The sequence below is a fragment of the Crinia signifera genome, chromosome 9, assembly GCF_055691185.1.
Source record: "Crinia signifera chromosome 9, ASM5569118v1, whole genome shotgun sequence".
NCBI classification, from domain to species: Eukaryota; Metazoa; Chordata; class Amphibia; order Anura; family Myobatrachidae; genus Crinia; species Crinia signifera.
The window spans coordinates 24382004-24405717 of record NC_139225.1 but is presented as its reverse complement, the minus strand read 5'-3'; the positions used below and the strand labels follow the sequence as shown (position 1 = coordinate 24405717).

At 47.3% G+C, this 23714-nt stretch overlaps 1 long non-coding RNA gene across 1 annotated transcript in view; it reads left to right on the top strand.

Annotated features, from left to right (window-relative positions):
- Positions 1 to 23714, top strand: part of LOC146035251 (uncharacterized) — a 135006-nt gene that overhangs the window by 12043 nt on the left and 99249 nt on the right. Inside the window, exon 2 of the long non-coding RNA XR_014460609.1 lies at positions 10408 to 10456. This is a non-coding gene — a long non-coding RNA (uncharacterized LOC146035251). The remainder of the gene's footprint in view (positions 1 to 10407; positions 10457 to 23714) is intronic.

The window sequence follows — 23714 nt, the reverse complement described above, 5'->3', positions numbered from 1 at the left end:
CATTCTCCCAAAGAGGATATCCGAAAGAAATAACCACAAAAGCTTATGAAGAAGTACTGTCCCTAGATAGGGAAACACTACTCCAAACCAAACCAAAACAGCCCCAAGAAACGAATCAACACATTACATTTATATCCACCTACAATAGCCACTCGAATGAAATTAAGAGAATAGTGGGTAAAAACTATAAAATATTAAAACAAGACCATTTGTTAGCCGATGTAATCCCTCCCAAACCTCTGTTCGTCTTTAAGAAAAATAAAACAATTAAAAATTCCCTAGCCCCCAGTTTTTTGAAATCGATAACCACCCCACCCGAAGAAACAGGCCCAAGCACTTGGCTTGGAGGCCAACCAAAAGGCTTCTTCAGGTGTGGTGCAACAAGATGCATCACATGTCAATATATAGAACCCAGGACTCGACACTCTGTAGAAGATAAAACAGGCATGGAAATAAAGATCAACAGCTTTATTAATTGCAACACCAGCTATACCATCTACATGTTAACCTGTGAATGCAAATTTACATATATAGGACGCACCACAAGGAAAATTAAGATCCGTTTCCTTGAACACAGGAGGAACATAATGAAGCATGTACAGACACACAGTGTCTCCCGCCACTTCCATGAGGTCCATGGAGGAGACCCCAGGACCCTCAGAATAGTGGGCCTAGAACACGTTGCACGTACTGCACGTGGAGGAGATAGGTACAAGACTCTGTGCCGTCAGGAGGTGTACTGGATGTACAGAATGGATTCTATACACCCGGGGGGGCTTAATGAAGCCGTAGAATTAAATACTGTAATTTAGGAAGTATAAATACTATGAAGAACTAAATGTGTAGATTGATCCTTCCTTAGGTGGACGTATTCCTTCCTTCATATGAATGTCCCCTCCAAATAACAGTGGGGAATAGTGTGTATATATAATGTTTCAACATACAAAGAATAGTATATGGTTAATTATAGATCCCCTGCTATGCATTAAATCTTTGGCTCCCTCCTCTCCCTCTCCCTATTATTCTTCTCCTCCAACTGTTGCCCTCTGTTCTAGCAATTTATCAGAAAATAATAATAAAAATCTTGGTGCAATCTTATTTCCCACTTGAAGAAAAATGCCCACATGTAAAATGACAAAGTACATAGCTCCAAAAATACTCTAACACAGTTGTTACTACACAAAATCTGAACAATAATGTGGGTACAACATTGTGTTAATAATTATTTTAAAACAAACAAACAATCTGTGTACTTTCCTGCTAGATAATAGAAACTGAAATATATCTATACGAACTACACAGTATCATCTAAATAATGTACTTTATATTTTATTTTACACTGTTCACTGCTATTATCTCTAAAAATATGTATGAATGTCGACACTGTGTATTTATATCGATACTGTGTATCTATATCGATACTGTGTATCTATTCTCTACCCTTGATCCGGACAAACTGGTATCCAGTTTGAATGACCTTTTTCTGTTTCTCTGCCCTCAATTACATGAAATGTCCTTATTAAATGGTAACTATTTATCTACCCAATATATCTGATATTACTAATGTATCCACATTGTGCGCCATTGTAAAGCTGCATATGCGCTCCATGAATAAATATCACTGAATGGCACAGCGCAAATTACTTTAGGAACGCAGACTACTTAGGCACCAATCTTTTGGTCTCAAAAGGACTGCATTGTCAGTAACACCCGGGGAAATAGCTCTTTCGCGTTACTGCGATCCCGGAAGTACAGGCGCGGCCATCTTTAATGAGGGCATAAACCGCCCATATATCCCTAGTCTACTCCCAATACTAGTGGAGCGCATATGCGGTTCACCAACCGGAAATGATGGCACCGGATATCCGGAAACGGATCCTCCTAATGAGTTAAGTGTTTTTATGTAATTTCATGCTTTGTACTGCTCGTTTTTCGAATTAAAAACCCCAGGGGGGTATGGTTTTGTCTCCTATTCGGCCTCATTAAATAGGAAGTGTATAATGGTTCAATACATCAATTAATGTGCAACAGGTGCAAACTGATTTTCCCTCCCATTGAGGGTATATAAACCCCATAAGTACACATCACAGGTATCACCTTGACAAAGCTTATAGCGAAACGCGTTGGTGGAGGGGAGCAGGGACACCCCTATTTTACAGACATCCTCTTCAGTTTCATCCTGCAACCGGACCAACCTCCAGAATTGTCTCCATCCTTGAATCAAGCGGCATCACCATCAGGCCCACCAGGTAGAGCACCACTTACCATCAGGAGCTCCCTGGTTAGGAGATTTACATCACTCCCATCAAGGTACCAAGTGGCAACAACATCAAGCCCACCGGGTTGAGCACCCCCCAACATCGGGAGCTCCCTGGTTTGGAGACTACCAATCATCACATTGCAATTGGCACTTTATAATATTCATCTGGAGGTACTATAGGAACGGATACAGGACATTACCAGGACTGGACTGTGGGTGAATATCCCTGCTCTTATTATTTTACTTGTGATACCCCCAATCCCTTCTTTTTTTATTGCATTTTATATTTACATGTACTTATTCTTTTCATAATAAATGTTTTAAATATACCTGTTGCACTTTTCCTTAGGGAGCGCGGTCTCAAATCCCTCTTTTTTCTATGTACTTCTTTTGGGCTTGACTTCCCAAATCCAGAGACCGCAGCTCCAGCAAAACAACTCCACTCAGGCGCCCCTGGGCCACTTTTGTGACCAACAACCTCTTTCTATCTGCCCCATTATGTGCAAGGTGATTATGCTCCAGCCAATCTGCTCCAATATGTAAATTGAGAGGTAGAAGCTGATTGGCTGGAGCATTATCACCTTGCACATAACGGTCTTTATGGGGATAGATACCACTTTTCCAAACTTCATACATTTACCCCCCGTGTGCTGTGAGGCAGCAATGTTGACCGCTACGCCAGACGTGCTATTTTTTTCTTTACATATAATGCAGACATTAGGAAGGAAATGCACGTTGCTATGAGCTGCTAGGTGTGCGCAGCAGTGGATGCTGGGAGTTGTAGTTCAGCTACACAAGCTATTTGTCTGTCCGTCTTGACAAGGGGAAAACCAGAGCACAATTTAGTGACTCTGATTTTCCTTTTTTTTTTTCACCGGGCCTTGGAAAGAGATTAAAGTTTAAGCGCTGACATGATGTCACCAGGAGTGCAGGAGAAGGTTTTCCAGATGTCACATGAGCTCACATTGCTCGTAGATGACGGGACCACATGGGGTAACTGGGTAAGCTCAGCGGTGTAATGGACGGACTCTGAGGCATGCCTAATTACTATCACATGAGCCCACCTTCACACGGACGCTGGAACGCTTTGGCCTGGGGTAAGACCTGTTAAGGCCTCAGTTATAGGTTCTCCCGGATCGCTAATATATAGGAGCCGAAACTTGATTTTTCTTTTTATTGTCCCTTCCAAAACTCGCTGGCTCACGGACGATGGAGTGTGAAATGCTTCCAGAAATTAGCAAAGAAAAGAAAATGAAAGGCTGGGAGATAATGGTCAACATATGTTTACCAAGAGTTATAAATGGGAATTCTGCTGTTTCCTGGCTGAGGAATCCTCCATACATCAGTTTTATATAACTATGTAGCTTACAGAATACAGCTGTATTGGTTGTGTACGACGGTAAAGCAAGGCCTTTGGGATGCTCTAATTAATCGCTATCTGAGAAATTATAGCCGAGGGTCTAATTCAGACCTGCACAGCTGCTAGTCCAATCCCGCCCCATGCAAGCCTGCGAATTGCTTCACACGGCTTGCGGAAATATTGCCTGCAAATCCAACAGCAAGCCGGACTCCATGGAATGTTTCCCCAGTGTGCGCAGTCTGTGCACAGCCCAGGACTTACTCAGTGGCAGCGTTAGAATCAGGGCCAGAGCTGATGTCACATGACTTCCCCTCACACACCTGGCCACGCCTGCGGTTTCCATGACACTCCCAGAAAACATCTTGTTACCACCCCCAAACGCCGGCTTCCTGTCAATCACCTTGCACACGGCCAGCAATAGAAAAGCAGGATTTTATGGCAGGATGGAGTCGCAGAATTAGGCCCAGAGACAGAGCCACGTGTAGGAATCGGATAAGTGTGGCACGTAATGGAACGTAGTATTCAGACCTCTCCTAAACTGGCACCAATTATGTATAATACAGCCCTGGGGAGTGGGCACATGACGCTGACGCATGACATAAGCACACAGAACACAATATAACACACACAATTGTACACAAACTGACACATTATCTGTGTGTGCAGTACATACAATCATTTTATACACGCTGCCCACTATCCGTGCGCACAACATAGAATTATGGGGCTGATTCAGGCGTGGTTGTAAATATGCAGATGTGAGTAAATATGTTAATATTGGAAATCCCAGCAGCTGCATGCCACAGATCCTTCCATAATCGACTATCTGGGTAACCCAAGGGTCGCGGCGCAGTGTTTTCTGCGCAGTTGTACACTGAGATATGCACCATAAACCTGCCTCCATTTTTGCTGCCACTCCCTGTTACCCTTCCCACCTCCCCCAAATGGTCCCTGACTGTCAATCTGTTTGCTAATCAATATTCCGCCAGCGGCACAGGTGAAATACCTTACCCCATGCTTAGTACAACTGCAGCGCCTGAGCAGTCGGCCAATAATTACCCAGCTACTTAAATATAGGAGTCACACATCGGAACCCTAGAGAGTAGAGACGTGCCCTTATATCCATCCATTCCTTTGATTTTGTGGTAAATAGGCAAAGTCCTAACTACTGCAGATTGGTTAGTGTTTAGTTATAGACATCTCAATAAGACAGGACCGGGCATCGTACCTGTGTGCACCACACCTGGCTGTACCTGCATGGGATGTCTGTAATGCAGGTGTCACTGGCCATGGGCTACTGACCGGTGAAGGAAGCTTATTTGTTGGTGTATTAGTAACATTACCACTGAGAGCGTTTGGAGGTTCCCTAAGGTTGTGGGTCCCATATTCCGTGGATTGGGTGCAGCTATCCCCTTAGAACTCAAGTTCAATACTAATTATACAGTAGCAGATGCTATAGGCTTCAAAAGTGACAAAATGGAGAGTGATAAACAACCAACCAATCAGCTCCTGACTGACATTTCTTTTAACACAGTCTGTGACATGGCAGGTAGGAGCTGATTGGCTGGCTGTTTATCACTCTCCATTTGATCACTTTTGCAGCTTAGTGCCTCTGGCCCACAGTAGGTGCCAAATGATCACCTCCAGGCCATGTGGCATCCTCTTGCCCCTCATGGTAAGCGGGTCTTCCATGTTATCCGTACCATCCACAGAACCCACAAGACTGCCAAATGGGGTGATGACCAGTCCACTGATGCTATCCATAGGCCATTGCCTTAAACACTGGTTTATGGTGTTGGACTCACATGTGTGATTCCAAAAGGATATCATGGAACCACACATGAGCCCCCAACACCCTAAACCTGGAGTGCTTTTGATAATATGCACTCCTGGCTGCATCCATCATGAATAAACCCCAGACATTGCTAGATGCAATCCCGCAGCTAGCACAGGCAGTACTAGCTGCAACCCCCACCTCCTATAAAGTGCCTTTTGTGTTGCCGCTACCTGTGTATGTGATTGCAAGTGCTGTTCTCTCATGTAGAGTGCGTAAGTTATGGACTCCATGCCAGCAGTTGGCGTTCACAAAGCATCTTTAACGCTTTTGGGCTGCTGCGCAGGGATTGGCTGCCAGCAGTGTGACCTCACACAGAACGACTCCAACTCTGTCACCATATAAAAGCAGAAAAGTTTATTTCACACAGCAGACTCTCCAATTTGAATTTCGAGGAGGCATATTTCCAGGCTGAGCATTGCCCTGGGTCCATAGAAACCCATAGAAATTATAAAAATAAATCACTTTTATTTTATGTGGTGTAATCGTATTAAACGGTTTGCACCGAACAATGCAGAGGTCACATACTCCCTGCTTCAAAAGGAGTCGTATTTTTAAACTGTGCAAGGATCAAAAAGCCGCGTAGAGACGATGAAACTGGGTTTCCGATGGGGGTCGGTTGCGGAAAACACTCTATACTGGGATTATTTCATGTTATGGGATGTTAACCCTTTCCTTCACTGACATCATAGGAAGCATATGGGACAGACTTCCCCACGGGGCGCCTGTTTGCAGAGCGTGTCTGTTTATATCCTCGTGCTGCACATGGTCCGGAACTGTGCGCACAGAGGGGCTCATTCAGATGTGGTTGGAGATGCTGTTGCTTACATAGAGGCAGTGCCGACCGCACTCATGTGGTAATGCAGCAGGGGGCGCCACATATGGGGCTACATATGTTATCCAGGGGATCAGGATGCCGGCAGTCAACAGATCGACCCTGGAACATGATATGGATAATCTAAATGGTGTACCCATGGGCACCCTACCCCCTCGCTTGCGGCAGTCTAAAGGCCCCCATACACTATGCCATTTGGGCCCAATTTCACTAGTTTCTTCTAGATCGGGCCAAGAAATTGTGTGAAATCGGCCAAAATAGCTTGTGCCTGACGTCCGATCCCGTGCGCCTCGGATCGGACCCAAAGATCATATGTGCTGCACGTATGATCTCTGTGTCGGACCACCTCCCGGCGGCAGGAAGCGTGGGGCTGCGTGCCATGTATCGCATGTGATTCTGCCCCCCCCCATGCTAGCACTCCCTGCATACTTACCCGTCAGTATGTTGGTTGTCAGCACTCTTACATCGGAATCCTGGTCTTATTGAGGTTCCAGTGTCTTCTGATGGCAGTAGGGATGCCGGCATTGGTATACTGAATGCCGGCATCTGCACGCATGGTGTCTTACAGGCCGGCCACCGCAAGGCCTACACAGAGGCCAGAAAAACTCTATCCTTGGAAGAGATCCAGGCCTCTTCCCACCCCCCGCAGTAGGGATGGTTTATGGCCCGTGTGGAATACTTTTGCCATCGATGGGGAGAACCATATGGTTTCCCCCCCCTCCGACACATGTGAAGCCCCACCCTCACGTTCTGATTGGCCCATGGTCCAGTCAGCCAAAGAAAATGGATGACCACAACTATCGATGGGCATCCATCACATAGTTTTTTTCCATCGATGGCCGTTGGCCGTTTGCAGTATCGCTATCGATGGCATCCATCGACAGCGATCGCACCAATGGAAGTGGCGAGGTTAAACCTCTTTTCGGAGAAATGGAGGCCGAATCTGCCCCCTCCCCATTAGTGCCCGATTATATGCAAAGCCAGACGTCGCTATGATTGTAGCCTAATGTCACATCTCACAATTAGAATTTTGTTGCCGAATTTGTTATTAAAAATTCAAATGAAACAAAATATTTAATAACCGCAAAACCCCAAAAGGTTCCGTTTGAGGGCCCGGCCTTGGCTAAGTCGGCTATAGGTGCATAAAATGCTGTATGGACTCCGGCCAGAGAGACAACCCTGATGTTTGTTATGTGAAGTGTGCTGTAAAAGTTAACGAAGTGTAACCTCGTCCTTTACTCAAACACTTCCTATGTTTTTTATAATAAACTGTAGGAAACTATTTACACGGTGCGGAGGCGCAGCAAGACTGAAGTGTCCAGAGCGCCGGCTTCACGTGTCAGAAAGTTACTACAACGAGGCTCGTGATTTGAAGCGGCCGGTCGCAGGAAAGGGCTCAGCGTGAGGAAGTGAAACCCTAGAACTGAAATAATCAGCGAGGTGCTGCCAGTAAAGCCGAGGGGCTTAGACGCCCCCAGAAGTATAGAGAACTAAGGCCTTGTGATCCATAGTTTAGCTCCAGGCCACTGCTTCATATCTGACGGCGATTAAACTTTTGGAAATGGATCCAACCTGCTCCACAACACCAGCTGCGGCACGGATATTTCTGTTCCCCTGAGGCAGTAATAATGTCCGAGGTCATTCGGTAATGAGGCCAAGCCGCCAATGTTTGTCCTGCAGTAATCGGAAGTGTCTCACCCCCTTCAGCTGTTGCTCCGCCGCATCTCCCATGATGCTTAGGGGAACCTGCGAGGACACTGAAATCTGCCCATCCCACTGATGGCGGCGAACAAGGTATTTTTGTTTTGTCGTTAAAACAGAAAAGAAAAAAAGAACGCACCAACAGGATCACTCACCGACGCGCACATACGGTAACACACGGTTTGCTACAGACGGAACATTGGCCCTTATTCAATATGGCTTCCAAAGAGCCGAAGTCTGATGTTGTGTATCAGCGAATATACGATACAATGGATACGCATCCATTTGCATTCGATGTGGCCGCCCGCATGGGTGAAGGGGGCGTGAGTTCGCAGGGCCAACGGGCATTGTCTGACCACTGGTTAAGCTGCTAATGTCCACATCGTAACCAAGCCAACGTGAATCACCCTTATTGTTCAGTTTAGTTCTTGCTGCTTCAATTTGAATGTATCTGTGCATATTAAAGCAATTGGTCCGAAATGTGGATCTCTAGGCACCCCAACAACCCAGGTTTTCAGGATATCCCTGCTTAGGCACAGGTAACTATGTTAGCACCTCAGTCAGTTTGCGTATACCATGGGCCTGATTCTGTTTCACTTGCAAAAGCAAATTCACTCTCTAATGGACAAAACCATGTGCACTGCAGGTGGGGCAGATGTAACCTGTTAGATTTGGGGGAGTTATTTTGTTTCTGTGCAGGGTAAATACTGGCTGCTTTATTTTTACACTGCAATATAGATATCAGTTTGAAGTACAAACCCCACCCAAATCTCTCTCTCTCTCTGCACATGTCACATCCGCCCCACCTGCGGTGCACATGGTTTTGTCCATTAGAGAGAATTTGCTTTTGCGCAGTGTCCCATATGCGCACAAGCTGGGATATCCCTGAAACCTCGACTGTTTGGGGTGAATTTGGTGAAAAGCTTGATATTTTGGTAAATGGTTGACATGGCAATGGTCAACGCATGAAAAGGCTGACATAAGTTTTTAAAAATATATTTTTTTTTTTTTAGACTATATGATACTTTACCCCCCACGTGGTCTGTCATTGGGAATGGTAACATGGTGTGAAAAAGGATACTAATTTGGGGTCCATGTACTGATATCTTCAAACCCCCCAAAAAACTCATGCTGACTTCATGTGTCAGCTATTTTCATGTCAACCTTTTGTTTGTGTGTAACATTTGTTTATATCAATCTTTTGGGGGTCGTGACGCTGTCAACCTTTTTTACTATTCACCTTTTAACTGAACTCTTTTGCTCCCTGCTGTGGGGCGCTCCTGTTGCTTCGCACTATGGGACGTTCCGGTGGCTCCCCGCTGTGGGGCGCTCTGGCGGCTCCCCGCTGTGGGGCGTTCTGGCGGCTCCCCGCTGTGGGGCGTTCTGGCGGCTCCCTGCTGTGGGGCGCTCTGGCGGCTTCCCGCTGTGGGGCGCTCTGGCGGCTCCCCGCTGTGGGACGTTCTGGCGGCTCCCCGCTGTGGGGCGTTCTGGCGGCTCCCCGCTGTGGGGCGCTCTGGCGGCTTCCCGCTGTGGGGCGCTCTGGCGGCTCCCCGCTGTGGACGTTCTGGCGGCTCCCCGCTGTGGACGTTCTGGCGGCTCCCCGCTGTGGGGCACTCTGGCGGCTCCCCGCTGTGGAACGTTCTGGCGGCTCCCCGCTGTGGGGCGTTCTGGCGGCTCCCCGCTTTGAGGCGTTCTGGCGGCTCCCCGCTGTGGGGCGTTCTGGCGGCTCCCCGCTGTGGGGCGTTCTGGCGGCTCCCCGCTTTGAGGCGTTCTGGCGGCTCCACGCTGTGGGACGTTCTGGCGGCTCCCCGCTGTGGGATGTTCTGGCGGCTCCCCGCTGTGGGGCGCTCCTGCTGCTTCGCACTATGGGGCGCTCTGGCGGCTCCCCGCTGTGGGGCTCTCTGGCGGCTCCCCGCTGTGGAACGTTCTGGCGGCTCCCCGCTGTGGGGCGCTCTGGCGGCTCCCATACCGGTACAAAACCAAAGTATTTTACAGTGTGCATTTATGGTCTGATTCAGAGTAGCATGTTCTGTAAATTGGGACGGATCACGCAATATTTTTTGTATGCATGCGTAGTGGCGCTCACATCTCACTTATACAAATTACCAGCAATTCAGTGTATTATGCTTCGCTGTCTTCGGAATACAGTCAGCTGATACTATTAATCTCTGATCCCTAAAAACCAGATGGAACTGCTGCAGCTTTCAGGCCCACAGTGTTTATAGATAAGACTCACATAAAGCGATATAATATAGTATGGGTATTTGGGATTGTCCTCAGTAAAAACTGAAACGCAGCGTAAGTTTGTTGAGATGAATTGTATTATTCGTGGGATTGTGCAGATTTCAATCTTTATTGTATTCACTATAGAAGTAATAGGTGTGCGGTTCATTATAACAGCATTTATCTTCTCCTAGGCAGACAGAACATGAAGACTCCTCTCCAGTACAGAGGCACTGTGACACGGTAAGCAGGCGCGATGCGCCCCCTAGTGCATAAACATTTTAAAATCAGCTGACGACCTCATTCTTAACATGGAATTAAACTAAAATAACTACAGCTGCTGCCTTACCATACAAACATCTCCTTATAAACCTTAGGATACAGTGATTTCACCCTGTTTTACATGGTTCCACATTAAGGGTTAACAGAAGAATATTGTCCATGATTCACTGTATAATTTGGATTCTTGTTCAGGTTCCTAATCCGTTTCTTGATTATTGGTTTTATCGTTTTTATTATCAATGTTTTAAAAAATTTACGATAACGTAACACATAGTCACAAAAGTCCCACAAGTCAAATTAAACGTCTATATTTGAGGTATATTCGTATCCGTATAACTGTTTAGCATGAAGGTTCCCAAGCATCAGTACAACAGTGTTATTAATTCTTAGGAGTTAGGCTGTTGATGAACTACAACTGCAAGCATTCTCACACAGTCCCTGAAAACCTTATATCCTCGCCAGTCACATTAAGCTTAGTAGATAAATGTAATTACTTTCTTTCCACTACATCGATCTTTCACATCGTCCACCTGATATATTACTGACTACTAAGTCCTCTTTGCACCCTTGTAGATTTTAAGCTTTTGGGGCGCCTCCGCTGTTTGGCCTATATTGTGATTGTCTGTTTCCATCTGTGTGGCATGTACACTGCATTACATAAGTGCTAATATTCTTTATTGTTTTAAATACGTATGTTGTAATCGTTCTCCGAATAATTATGGTCAGGGTCTGTTTCCCATTATTTTTCCGTGTGTGTTTAGTAAGAGACACGGGGCCAGATGTATCAAGCTTTTAAAAGTGGAGAGCGATAAACAACCAGCCAATCCGCACCCAACGCTCATGTCACCGGCTGTGTTTAAAAAATGACAGTTGGGGGCTGATCGCCACCTTACCACTTTTTGAAGCTTGCTACATCTGGCCCAAGGACAAGTCTTCCGACTAGTTTCTTTACACTTTGGCCTCTATATACGTTTGCATTCCAGCTTAACGTGAAACCCCAGACTGTAAGGTGTAATAGTGCTGCACCCCCTGCTGGTAAGTGTAATAGGAAATATTATACAGGTTGAATATCCCTTATCCGAAATGCTCGGGACCACGAGCATTTTGGATAAGGGATTTTTCCGGTTTTTGGAATATTTGTTTTTTAACCCCTATGGTCCCCCGCTGTCCATGGTGGCCCTCAGGATCCTCTTCAACGGTCCCAGAGGTGCATTGCGCAAGTTTGTAGGCGCGCCACTGAAGAGGATCCTGAAGCCCGCTGTGGTTGTCGTGGTAAGTATGAAAAAGGGGGCGGGGGGGGGGACTATTCAGAAAAAACACTTTTTTTGGGTTTTGGATATACGGATACGGGATACTCAACCTGTAGTAAAGATTTTACTACACTAGACAGCATAAACTGATGTAATAACCTTAAGATAACACGGATAAGGTGTTCCTATAGCAGAAACTAGATGCATGGGAAGTTCCGCTAATACAGTCTTGTGTTAATATAGACGGGTGGTATTTACTTGTTCGCTAGGCTGTGAACACCCACTGCCTAGCGAACAAGTCTGTAATAGGCCCAAAGTACTAACCAACCAGCTGCTGTCATTTTTCAAATGGAGAGGGAGCTGTACTAAGCCTTGGCAAAGACTGAGATATACCGGCCAACTCCAGACAGACTTGTGACTGTCAATCATGTTCTCGTCACTGACGATCTAGATGCTGTCGAATGTCTAGGTGTCGAACTAGACACGTTCGACCAAGAGTGGTGCAAGTACAACAAAATGTCTTAGTGGTACTGTGCATTTTAAAACGGGCATGGTCAGGGGTGTGGCCGTATGACACAAGGGGGAGTGGCTACATGACAAAAGGGGCATAACCAAATTTACAGGCCCTTAACCTGTTAATTATTTGGCAGTACTGTGCAGCGTACATATATAATACATGACTGAGGTAGGCCACAGTGAGAGAAGTGCTACTGTGTAGCTTACATACATACATAATACATGACTGAGGTAGGCCACAGTGAGAGAAGTGCTACTGTGCAGCTTACATACATACATAATACATGACTGAGGTAGGCCACAGCGAGAGAAGTGCTACTGTGCAGCATACATACATAATACATGACTGAGGTAGGCCACAGTGAGAGAAGTGCTACTGTGCAGCTTACATACATACATAATACATGACTGAGGTAGGCCACAGTGAGAGAAGTGCTACTGTGTAGCTTACATACATACATACATAATACATGACTGAGGTAGGCTACAGCGAGAGAAGTGCTACTGTGCAGCTTACATACATACAGGGCTGGTGCAAGGCACCGGAGCGCCCTAGGCGGGGAGGGGCGCTCCAGTGCCCTGGCGGTGTCATTGTATCAGCCCCCTACTCACCGCCGGGCCGCCCATCTGTAATGTACTGTCTGCCAGGACTGTCCGCGCTGTTCTCTCCTCAGCTCTGGGGGACCTTCTGTCTCTGCCTCCCGACCGCCGCTGAAGGAGAAGCCGCTGACGATTGAAGACTCGGCCGTGTTTGCGCTACCGCGGCGTCATTCCAGGGGGGGCTGCTCCGGTACTCACTCGCTCCCCCTGAGGGGGAAGGGGTCCCACTTCACATGGGGGGGGGGGGTTTGCGGGTATTGCGGTGGCAGGCCGCAGCATCATTCCACGGGGAGTTGCCAGGGGCAGGGGGTGTCGGGTGATACGGTGGCAGGGGGGCCCTGCTCCAAAAATTCCAAATGCCTAGTGGTGGCGCCGGCCCTGCACACATACATAATACATGACTGAGATAGGCCACAGTGAGAGAAGTGCTACTGTGCAGCTTACATACATACATAATACATGACTGAGGTAGGCCACAGTGAGAGAAGTGCTACTGTGCAGCTTACATACATACATAATACATGACTGAGGTAGGCCACAGTGAGAGAAGTGCTACTGTGGAGCTTACATATACATAACTAGGGGCCTGCCTCTGCTTTGCATGGGTACATTTCTTCTAATAACAGTGATGTACACATGTGAAGCATGGAGGGTAGCTAGTATATATATGGGGCAGTATGGATGGTGTAATGGTTAGCATTACTGCCTCACAGCGCTGAGGTCAAGGGTTTGATTCTCACCATGGCTCTAACTGTGCAGAGTTTGTATAGTCTCCCCGTACTTGTGTGGGTTTCCTCCGGGTACTCCGGTTTCCTCCCACAATCCAAAAATATACTGGTAGGCTAATTGGCTCCCACTAATTAACCCTAGAGTGTGCGAGTATATGTGTTAGGGAATATAGATTGTAAGCTCCACTGGGGCAGGGACTGATGTGAATGTTCAAACATTCTCTGTAAAGCGCTGCGAAATATGTGTGCGCTATATAAGAAACAACTGTTAATAAATAAATACAATAACTAAAAAAAAAAAATGTGTATATGTGTGTGTGTGTGTGTGTGTGTGTATATATATATATATATATATATATATATATATATATATATATATATATATATATATATACACACACACACACACACACACACACACACACACACACACACACACACACGCGTATTTTGTTCCTCCACTCTTATATTTATTTATTCATATATAGATATACACTGCTCAAAAAATAAAGGGAACACTTAAACAACACAATGTAACTCCAAGTCAATCACACTTCTGTGAAATCAAACTGTCCACTTAGGAAGCAACACTGATTGACAGTCAATTTCGCATGCTGTTGTGCAAATGGAATAGACAACAGGTGTAAATTATAGGGAATCATTAAGACGCCCCCAATAAAGGAGTTGTTCTGTAGGTGGTGACCACAGACCACTTCTCTAGTGGTAGCATGAGACGGAGTCTACAACCCATACAAGTGGCTCAGGTAGTGCAGCTCATCCAGGATGGCACATCAATGCAAGCTGTGGCAAGAAGGTTTGCTGTGTCTGTCAGCATAGTGTCCAGAGCATGGAGGCACTACCAGGAGACAGGCCAGTACATCAGGAGACGTGGAGGAGGCCAACAACCCAGCAGTAGGACCGCTACCTACACCTTCGTGCAAGGAGGAACAGGAGTAGCACTGCCAGAGCCCTGCAAAATGACCTCCAGCAGGCCACAAATGTGCATGTGTCTACTCAAATGGTCAGAAACAGACTCCATGAGGGTGGTATGAAGGCCCGACGTCCACAGGTGGGGGTTGTGCTTACAGCCCAACACCATGCAGGACGTTTGGCATTTGCCAGAGAACACCAAGATTGCCATATTCGCCACTGGCACCCTGTGCTCTTCACAGATGAAAGCAGGTTCACACTGAGCACATGACAGACGTGACAGAGTCTGGAGACGCCAAGGAGAATGTTCTGCTGCCTGCAACATCCTCCAGCATGACCGGTTTGGCAGTGGGTCAGTAATGGTGTGGGATGGCATTTCTTTGGGGGCTGCACAGCCCTCCATGTGCTCGCCAGAGGTAGCCTGAATGCCATTAGGTACCGAGAGGAGATCCTCAGACCCCTTGTGAGACTATATGCTGGTGCGGTTGGCCCTGGGTTCCTCCTGATGCAAGACAATGCTAGACGTCATGTGGCTAAAGTATGTCAGCAGTTTCTGCAAGACGAAGGCATTGATGCTATGGCCCGCCCGTTCCCCAGACCTGAATCCAATTGAACACATCTGGGACATCATGTCTAGCTCCATCCACCAACGCCACGTTGCACCGCAGACTGTCCAGGAGTTGGCGGATGCTTTAGTCCAGGTCTGGGAGGAGATCCCTTTAAGAGACCATCTGCCACCTCATCAGGAGCATGCCCAGGCGTTGTAAGGAGGTCATACAGGCACGTGGAGGCCAAACACAGTACTGAGCCTCATTTGGACTTGTTTTAAGGACATTACATGGTACTTGTGTAGTTTCCCGGCGCCCGATATATCGGATGCGATCCTATGGGATTTTTTTTTTTTACCTGTTCATAACCCCACTATCCAGTACACATGGAGTTGATTTTATATAGTGTGGCGAGCGGACGTGGATTACTGCGATTGTATCACCATGCCCCTCGCAAAATGCATATTTCACTGGCCACACCCCCTGCCCTGACCACGCTGCCCCCTCCTAGAGTAAGGAGCAAATAAGTAGGTTAACCTGATAATGTGGGGGTATTCCCCCCCCCCCCAACATACACACACTCACTCCCATACCGCCCCAATAAAAGTTGCTTTAACAATGATGAAGGCATTTCAATTTTATTTTAATGTTATTTTTATGTTTTTATTGAACTTTTCACTGTCTATAAGAGTCTGGTGACAGCAGATACGTTGTATAATGGGATCACAGATGTACTGTACTTTCAATTAGATCTGACATGTTCATCTTTCAGCAGTCTCCTGTAAGGAATGCTATGGTTGTGTTTCTCATGGGAGCACCTGGAGGGAGGAGAAGAAGAGGGGGTGAGGCGGCCATACTCTAGTGAACGTAACCTAATCCTCCATTCTTATTGCAGAACATTATGAAGTTTCCCTCTGTCTTGTACAATGAGACATCACTGTGAGTATTTATGAGATATTCTTCCATAGAATCTGTGATGATCAAACATCAGTGCTCCGACATTTAATCAAACCCCCCCATCGCTAGGAAAGCCCGGCTCCACTAATGTCTCTGTGTAAATGACATGATGAGATATTTCCACCAATTTGGAGCCTGGAGGCTCATTCTCAAGAGCTAAATGTCTGTAAAGATCTCATTCATAAAGGGACAGCTCAGAAAGTTCATGCTGTACAGTATTAGGAGACTTGTGGGAGGTATTTATCAAAGCTTGGAGAGATAAAATACCAGCCAATCATCTTCTGTCTTACATGTTGCAGCATACCTCCAGGTGTCACTGTTTTTTTTTTTGGTGTGGGGGGGGGGGGGTCGTTTAGGACTTTCCCGCATCCCACCATCTATTCAGGTAAACAGAAGAGCTGGGGGGCATGGCCAGCAGCTCAGAGCGCTGCCCATTCCCCTACAGCGGCAAAATCCGGAGTGGTCTTGCGGGAGGGATGCAATTGTAGGCCACACCCCTGGCCACGAAGCCACGCACCCGAGTTAAAGTAACTATCCCGATTTACTATTTCACAAAGTTGGGAGGTAAGTTTTACAGGCTGTGTTTGAAAAATGACTGTTAGGAGCTTACAGGTTTTCACAATTTTATCTCGATCCACACTTTGAAGTATTTAATCACTATATGTTAGAGTTAAGGGCGGGGGGTTAGGGTAAGGCTGTGGGGAGGAGGGTGGGCTGTGGACTCCTATCTGTCTGTTGGTGCACGGCTGGTAATGTCACGGTATACAGGCAGGGATTGTATATAATCTGCCCTATTTCCGTTACACGGAACCTTGTTATTGTGCGCTGACATGATGACATTTTTAGCTGGAATCCAGTTTCCTGTGCGTTCAGCTTAATCTTCCAGAGGTCCAGGAAGAGGTCTCGGCCTGTACATTGGGATTAGTGCAAATAGATTGCTGCACATTAAAGGGGACGTCACGGCAAATTGCAGACAGGTGCGGAACGTGGATGCTGTTCGTTTCATTCAAAGCACCATATGTTTCCCCTCTGATCATCGCTAAAGAGAGGAAGCGGTAGGGCTGCTTATCAGGTATTGTTATCGCCATGCAGCGATTAGCAGATTGTGTGTGTGTGTGTTCCGCGATTATCCTACAGTAAGTGCTACGTGGTCCAGGCATGTTCCCAGCTCTGTCTGTGCTATGCTGCAGGATGGCACATGTGTATACGGATGCAGTGCATCAGACTAAAGGGCCCTACATACGCAGAGATGTGTGCCAGAGATACATAACGGGAGATTCAGCACAAGAGATTTCACTCTTGTGGCTCATTTCAGACAATGAGCCACATACAGAGAGATTTGTGTCAGAGATTCATAATGGGAGATTCAGCACGGGAGATTTCAAATCTGTCACAGAAAGTGAAGTAAAACACTGCACTTCATCACAAAAATGTTATTATTACTAAACACATCTAGCACATAACTGTCTTCTTTAATAAGTATTCTTTCACCTCCCCCTAATATTGCCCCCCCCCCCCCCCCCCCCACAAAAAAAGTTAATCATTGGTGGTGGCTAGTGGACCCCCCCCCCCCCCCCCCCAAAATGAAATCATGGTGGCTAGTGGTTCCCCCGTAACCGACTCCCCCCTCCCCCATATGCAAACTTTTAAACGTTGGTGGTACAGTGGGAACAGACATAAAAAAAATACTTACCAAGTCCGGGGTCCAGCGTCTCGTCCTGTCATACAGACAATAATTTTGTAAAATAAAAAAATGGCATGGGTCCCCCCCCAGGCATGACCAGCCCCGGGCTTTTTGAGTGGTCCTGGTTCCCAAAATCCAGAGGACAAAGTGCGTGGGGTCCCCCGGATTTTGGGGACAAGCACCAGGCTCTTGAGCTGGCCCTGGTTTCCAAAATACGGGGGACAAAATGAATAGGGGTCCCCCGTATTTTGGAGACCAGCACCAGGCTCCACTAGCAGGGGGTGTAATGCCATAGCCAGGGGACACGCTTGATGGTGTCCCGTGGCCAAAGCATTACCCACCCTAACTAGTCAGCCCAGGCCGGGAGTTTTTGGGGAGGTGGGGACCCCCAAATAAGGGGGTCCCCCCTCTCCAGGGCACCCCAGGCCTGGGCTGCAGCCCGGGGCTATCCCCTGCACCCCTGGGCGGTGGGTGCAGGGTTGATAGCTTGTTTAACAGTAATATTGTCTTTTACAGTAGGACTACAGGTCCCAGCAAGCCTGCCCCACATGCTGGCACTTGGGAGAACCACAGGTACCAGCATATGGGGCATTAAAGGCCCGTCGGTCCCTATAGCCCCCCTGTAAAGGAAATATTAAAATAAAACACAAACACAGATGTTTTAGTATTTTATTAACTGCATCTGGTCTTCACCCAGGGGGGCTCCCCCCCCCCAGGGCTTCTGCGGTGTCTTCACCTGGGGGCAGCGGCCCCCTAAGCTCTTTTGCATGGCCGCCGCCTCCTAGGGCTTCTGCCTCTTCATCTGTGTTCTTCACCTGGGGCGGCGGCCTTTTAAGCTCTTTTGCATTGGCCGCACCTCCCAGGACTTCAGGAGCTCTTCTCTCCCTCTCCGCCGTCGGACTGACTGCCCCTACCCTGTCTCGAGCTGGCTAATATAGCCAGCTGTAGGGGGCGGGGCAATGACGCGGCGAGCCGTGATTGGCTGGCCGCGGCCATTTTGAAATTTGAATTTTTTTATTTTTTTTTCGCGCTGCCGCCGAGAGGAGAGGTGAGGTGGGGGTGGCGATGGGTGCTACTGCTGGTGGGGGAGCGGGGTCAGGGGTGGCGGCGGCGGCGGGTTCTGCGGCATCTGCAGTCGCTCGCCCTGCTCATCTGCCCGCAGCCACACATGCGGGAGATGAGCAGGAGCTTTCTGAGCGACTGCTCCGAAATGTACAGCCCGTCCATTCTGAATCTATGACAGATTCAGAACGGCGGGTGCGCGCATGTAAATCGCTGTGTGGGCTATATACACAGCGATTTACATGCATTTTCTGAGCGATTTGTTAGAATCGCTCAGAAAATGCCTGAATATCGTGCTGTATGTGGGGGCCTTAAGGGTACCCCATCTGTGTCACCCCTGTCTGTCTGCCCCTCCCCGTTAGAATATAAGTCACTGTTTCTTGTTTTGCCTATTGGTGTATGTACGCCGTAGCTGGGTATAGCAGCACAATTATCACATAGGGCCTCATTCAGACTTGATCGCATGACAATTTTGTTCTCAAAGTGGACAAAACCATGTGCACTGCAGGTGGGGCAGATGCAACAGGTGCAGAGAGAGTTAGAGTCGTGTGGGGTGTTTTCAGACAGAAATATAAATTGCAGTGTAAGAATAAAGCAGCCAGTATTTGCAGTGCAGCATAGTTTTGACCATTTTTGAGAACAAATTTGTCCTTTGATCGCATCTGAATTAGGCCCATAAAGCCACAGGACACAAAATGGAATCGGAGAGTGTCGAGTTCCGAACAAAGGGCCTGATTCAGACCTGATCGCATGGCTGCGAATTTGCAGACCGGGCAATTATCAATAGACTGCGCATGTGTATAGCCCATGGTACGCATGCTTGAGGCTGTCCTGCGTTTTGGAGTGGGAAACGGACATTTACTGGGAGTGTCAGGGAAAACGCAGGCGGGTGTGTGAGGGGAAGTCATATGATGTCAGCTCCATCCCCGATCAGTCTGATTCTATCGCAGCCGCCGAATAAGGCCACATTTTCCTCACAGCCCTCTGCAGCATTTAGTAATGAATACAACTTCTCTCCATTCTTAAAATAGGGGTTATTTAGTTACACATATAGGCTGAGATTCATAACACCTTCTAATGAAGTTCCGCAGAGGTGGAGCTCATGTCATCCAATCAGATTTTAGATTTGTAGAGTTTCTGCTGAGGTGTGGCTCATGTCATCCAATCAGAAGCTAGTTAAGCTATAAAGCCAGCGACCATTTTTGTTTTAATTGGATAATGTGTGCAGACAAGAGACAATAAAAACCAAAATGGGCATGAGGTACGCAAGGTTGTATATCTTGCTCCCAATTGAATTCCACTCTTGGATACGTGATATTACAAGCAAATTCAGGTCGTTATGGAAGCGTTAAATGCCATGAATAGAGTGATTTTGGCCTAATAATATGACATGCTCAGCCCCGTCCCTCAAAAGGCACAGCAGTGTCTCCTCCCTGGGCTTTTTCCATCGAGGGGACGCAGAAAATCTTGGAATACAGGGGGATATTCACATTTGTGTCCGATCACGCAATGCTGCAAAATGGCATGTAACACTGAATCAGGCCCAATCTGTGTAATCTGTGGGAATAAGTGTACATTTGGTTTCTGTGGGAAAGCAAGCTATTGTCTGTAACAGAACAAGCCGGTCACAGCCTCCAGCATAGAGGCCTTCGTTCTCTCCTGTCCCAGCACAAATAAGTAAAGCTGAGCTGCTTCTCCACCTTTGCAGGACACCAGGGGAATGGGAAGTGTAATTTGTGTGACAGGCTGAGGTGACGGCATCCATTGCACATCTGGAACAGATTACAGCACAGGCCTAGCATACACAGGGAGCTAAACCCCTCTCCCTCTGCACTGGGCCAGCATCTGTCATCCCTCTCCCTCTGCACCGGGCCAGCGTCTGTCACCCCTCTCCTTCTGCACCGGGCCAGCTCCTGTCACCCCTCTCCTTCTGCACCGGGCCAGCTCCTGTCACCCCTCTCCTTCTGCACCGGGCCAGCTCCTGTCACCCCTCTCCCTCTGCACCGGGCCAGCTCCTGTCACCCCTCTCCCTCTGCACCGGGCCAGCTCCTGTCACCCCTCTCCCTCTGCACCGGGCCAGCGTCTGTCACCCCTCTCCTTCTGCACCGGGCCAGCTCCTGTCACCCCTCTCCCTCTGCACCGGGCCAGAAGCAGAAACAGAAGCCACACCTGCCCCTGGCACATAGCACCTGAGAGCTTGTCTGACATCCCTAGACCGATCTCCTCTCCTGGCTTCAGCAGATGTCCCATCAGTCCGTTAATAAGAAGAGCGCAGAGAGTGAATCACTCAGCAATGACATATTACGCAGAGAGTGTAGCAGTGATCAGGACACAGGTGCGTACAGTACAGCGGGCACAAAAATGGCCTATTATCCCGCAGAGGCTGCAGGTAATGATAACTGGCAGATGCGCCCTGTGTGTGACTATCATTATTCTGGATGAAAAATGATCATTTAGATAACTAGAAGAATCCCAATCGCTCACAGCTGCTGCAGAACCTCCTGGGAAGTCCAAGTTGGCTGGAACCGTTGCGTTGTATCAGTAGTCATGCAGGTGTGTAGGGGAATTATTCCAAGTGGTGGGAAACGCATCCCGGCGAGTGATCTGGGATTATAGTCCACCTCGTGCCCAGAAATACAGCAATGTTCTTATTATCTGTCATCAGTGGGAACTGAATATAATATTCTGCTTTAGGGTCCATTCTAACGTATTATAGGGAAATTGAGTTTTTGTTAATATTTTATTGTATAAAATCGTTTTTAAGCAGGGAAATACTACAGATGAGCAAAGTGTTTTTCGACGCAAGTTTTTCATTATACAGTATACTGTATAATTATTATTATTATTTTAAAGTCTTACAGTAGTAAATACTTCACCATCCCAGTGGGGTAAAGAGTTAAATTATAATAGTGTGCCAAGCATATTGAAACATGGCGAGCGCAGTACACTATGTCACATATGTTGACACTGTTGAACAAGGGATCTAGTCACTGTCGATCATAAGTGGTTGACCTAGTAACATTGTCTATCATCTATACCAGAGCCGTCTACCTCCAAAAGGGACCCGTCCTGCAATGCGCTCAGCTGGGTGCTGTGGGTCTGCGCACTCAGCTGGAGCTATGCACGGATTGGATTACAGCCTTTTCTACCTGCCTCTCAGGCAGCAGCCAGACATTCAATGGCTGTCGGCATGCTCATTGGTGGATTGCTGGAGCTACCCACCAATCAGAGGGCTGATAGCTCTTCACTGTAAGGAAGTATGTCAAGGCAGCAGGAAGGGCATATTATAATTGGTATTTATTTTTTTGTTCCCGTGAATAGGAATGGCCATCGATGGTTGCCATCGATGGTGATTCTGCAACCAGCCATCGATAGTCGTAAACTATCTCATGGATAGCCATCAATAGCTTTAGCTATCGATGGTCATCCATTATATTTGTCTGATTGGCCCGTGGGCCAATCAGAATTTGGGGGTGGGGCTTCCGGATGTTGGAGGCGGAGCTATGTTCCGTGTCACGGCACCTTGAGCAGAAAAAAACAGGAAACATCGGTTCTCCTTTGCCATCGATGTAAGGAAACCATCTGGTTCTCCCACATCGATGGCAAAAGTATTCAACATCGGCCATAAACCATTGATTATTTAAAATCATCGATGGTTGATGGCCATCCCTACCTGTGAATGGGTGGGTAGGGGTCCTAGTGCTGTACCCAGCGCATACAATACTCATTTAAAAATAAAAAACCTTTAAAGAAATTGCAGATTTGAAGGAAAAAAAACCTTTTGCAGGATTTTTTCAGTCAAATACATTACATATCACTCAGTTGCTGCCCTCCTGCCGATGACGTCACCAGAATACCCGATGTTATCAGGTACAAGAATGGCAGCGGTCACTCATTTGTCTGTAAACGTCTCATTCTTTAAATCCCGCCATACGTCGGTTTATTACACACATATATATAATAGTAACATCTATATTCTGGTGCCAGCAATGTTCCCGTCTGAGCTGATAAGAGGCTCGGTTCCTGCGGATACATAGATGAATGGCGCCGATACTCGCTATCGCAGGAGAATCCTAATTGTGACACGGGAGCGATGAGCGGATCTCTGCTGTAATTAGGTGATAAGGGGGAGAATCTGGTATGACACGAGGCCAGGTGCGATAAGAGATTCTCTGACAAGGCGCTGATATCCAAATATGTACTAACTCTGGCTGTAGGAACTGAACCGCAGCAGACGATGCTCTGGCTTACCGGCGTGTGCTGGCGTGCCCGGCACTGAGCTATGTACGGCTTCGGGCACCTTACAGGAATGTAAGGGGCCTGGTCACACTTCAGCAGCGAATGCGGCTAACACGACGAGCCGGCATTGTTCTGGGTGAGGGTTCTAGCAGCGAAACCTGTTGCAGCAAACGTCCTTGACGTTCTTATATATTAGCAGTTATGTATTTATAAAGGACACGGTTCCGGATTAAAATATCTATTAGTGTCTAGATCAGGCGTAGGCATCCTGTGCATCTCCAGCTGTTGTAAAACTACAATTCCCAGCATGCCGTGCCACAGTTTTAGCACTCCCTAATAGCAAAACTGTGGTAAGGCATGCTGGGGCTTGTAGGTTTTTCACAGCAGCCGGAGAGACATAGGTTGCCTACGTCTGGTCTAGATAGACCGTCAATAGGTCCACCACTATTGGTCAACAGGCAGTGGGATGCCACATTAAAAAGGTCGACATGCACTAGGTCTGCACTGATTAATGGTCGACACAGGAAACTGGTCCACACAGGAAAAGGTTGACAGACATTTTGACCGCGTTTTATGGGTGCCTTGGTCTACATGGACATGGACATGACATTGGTCTACATGGACAACCAATTAGTGTAACGCTAAGTAAAAACTGTCACGGCTTGAAGTGAAAGTACTTTGCAGAAGCCATTTTTGATAGATAGA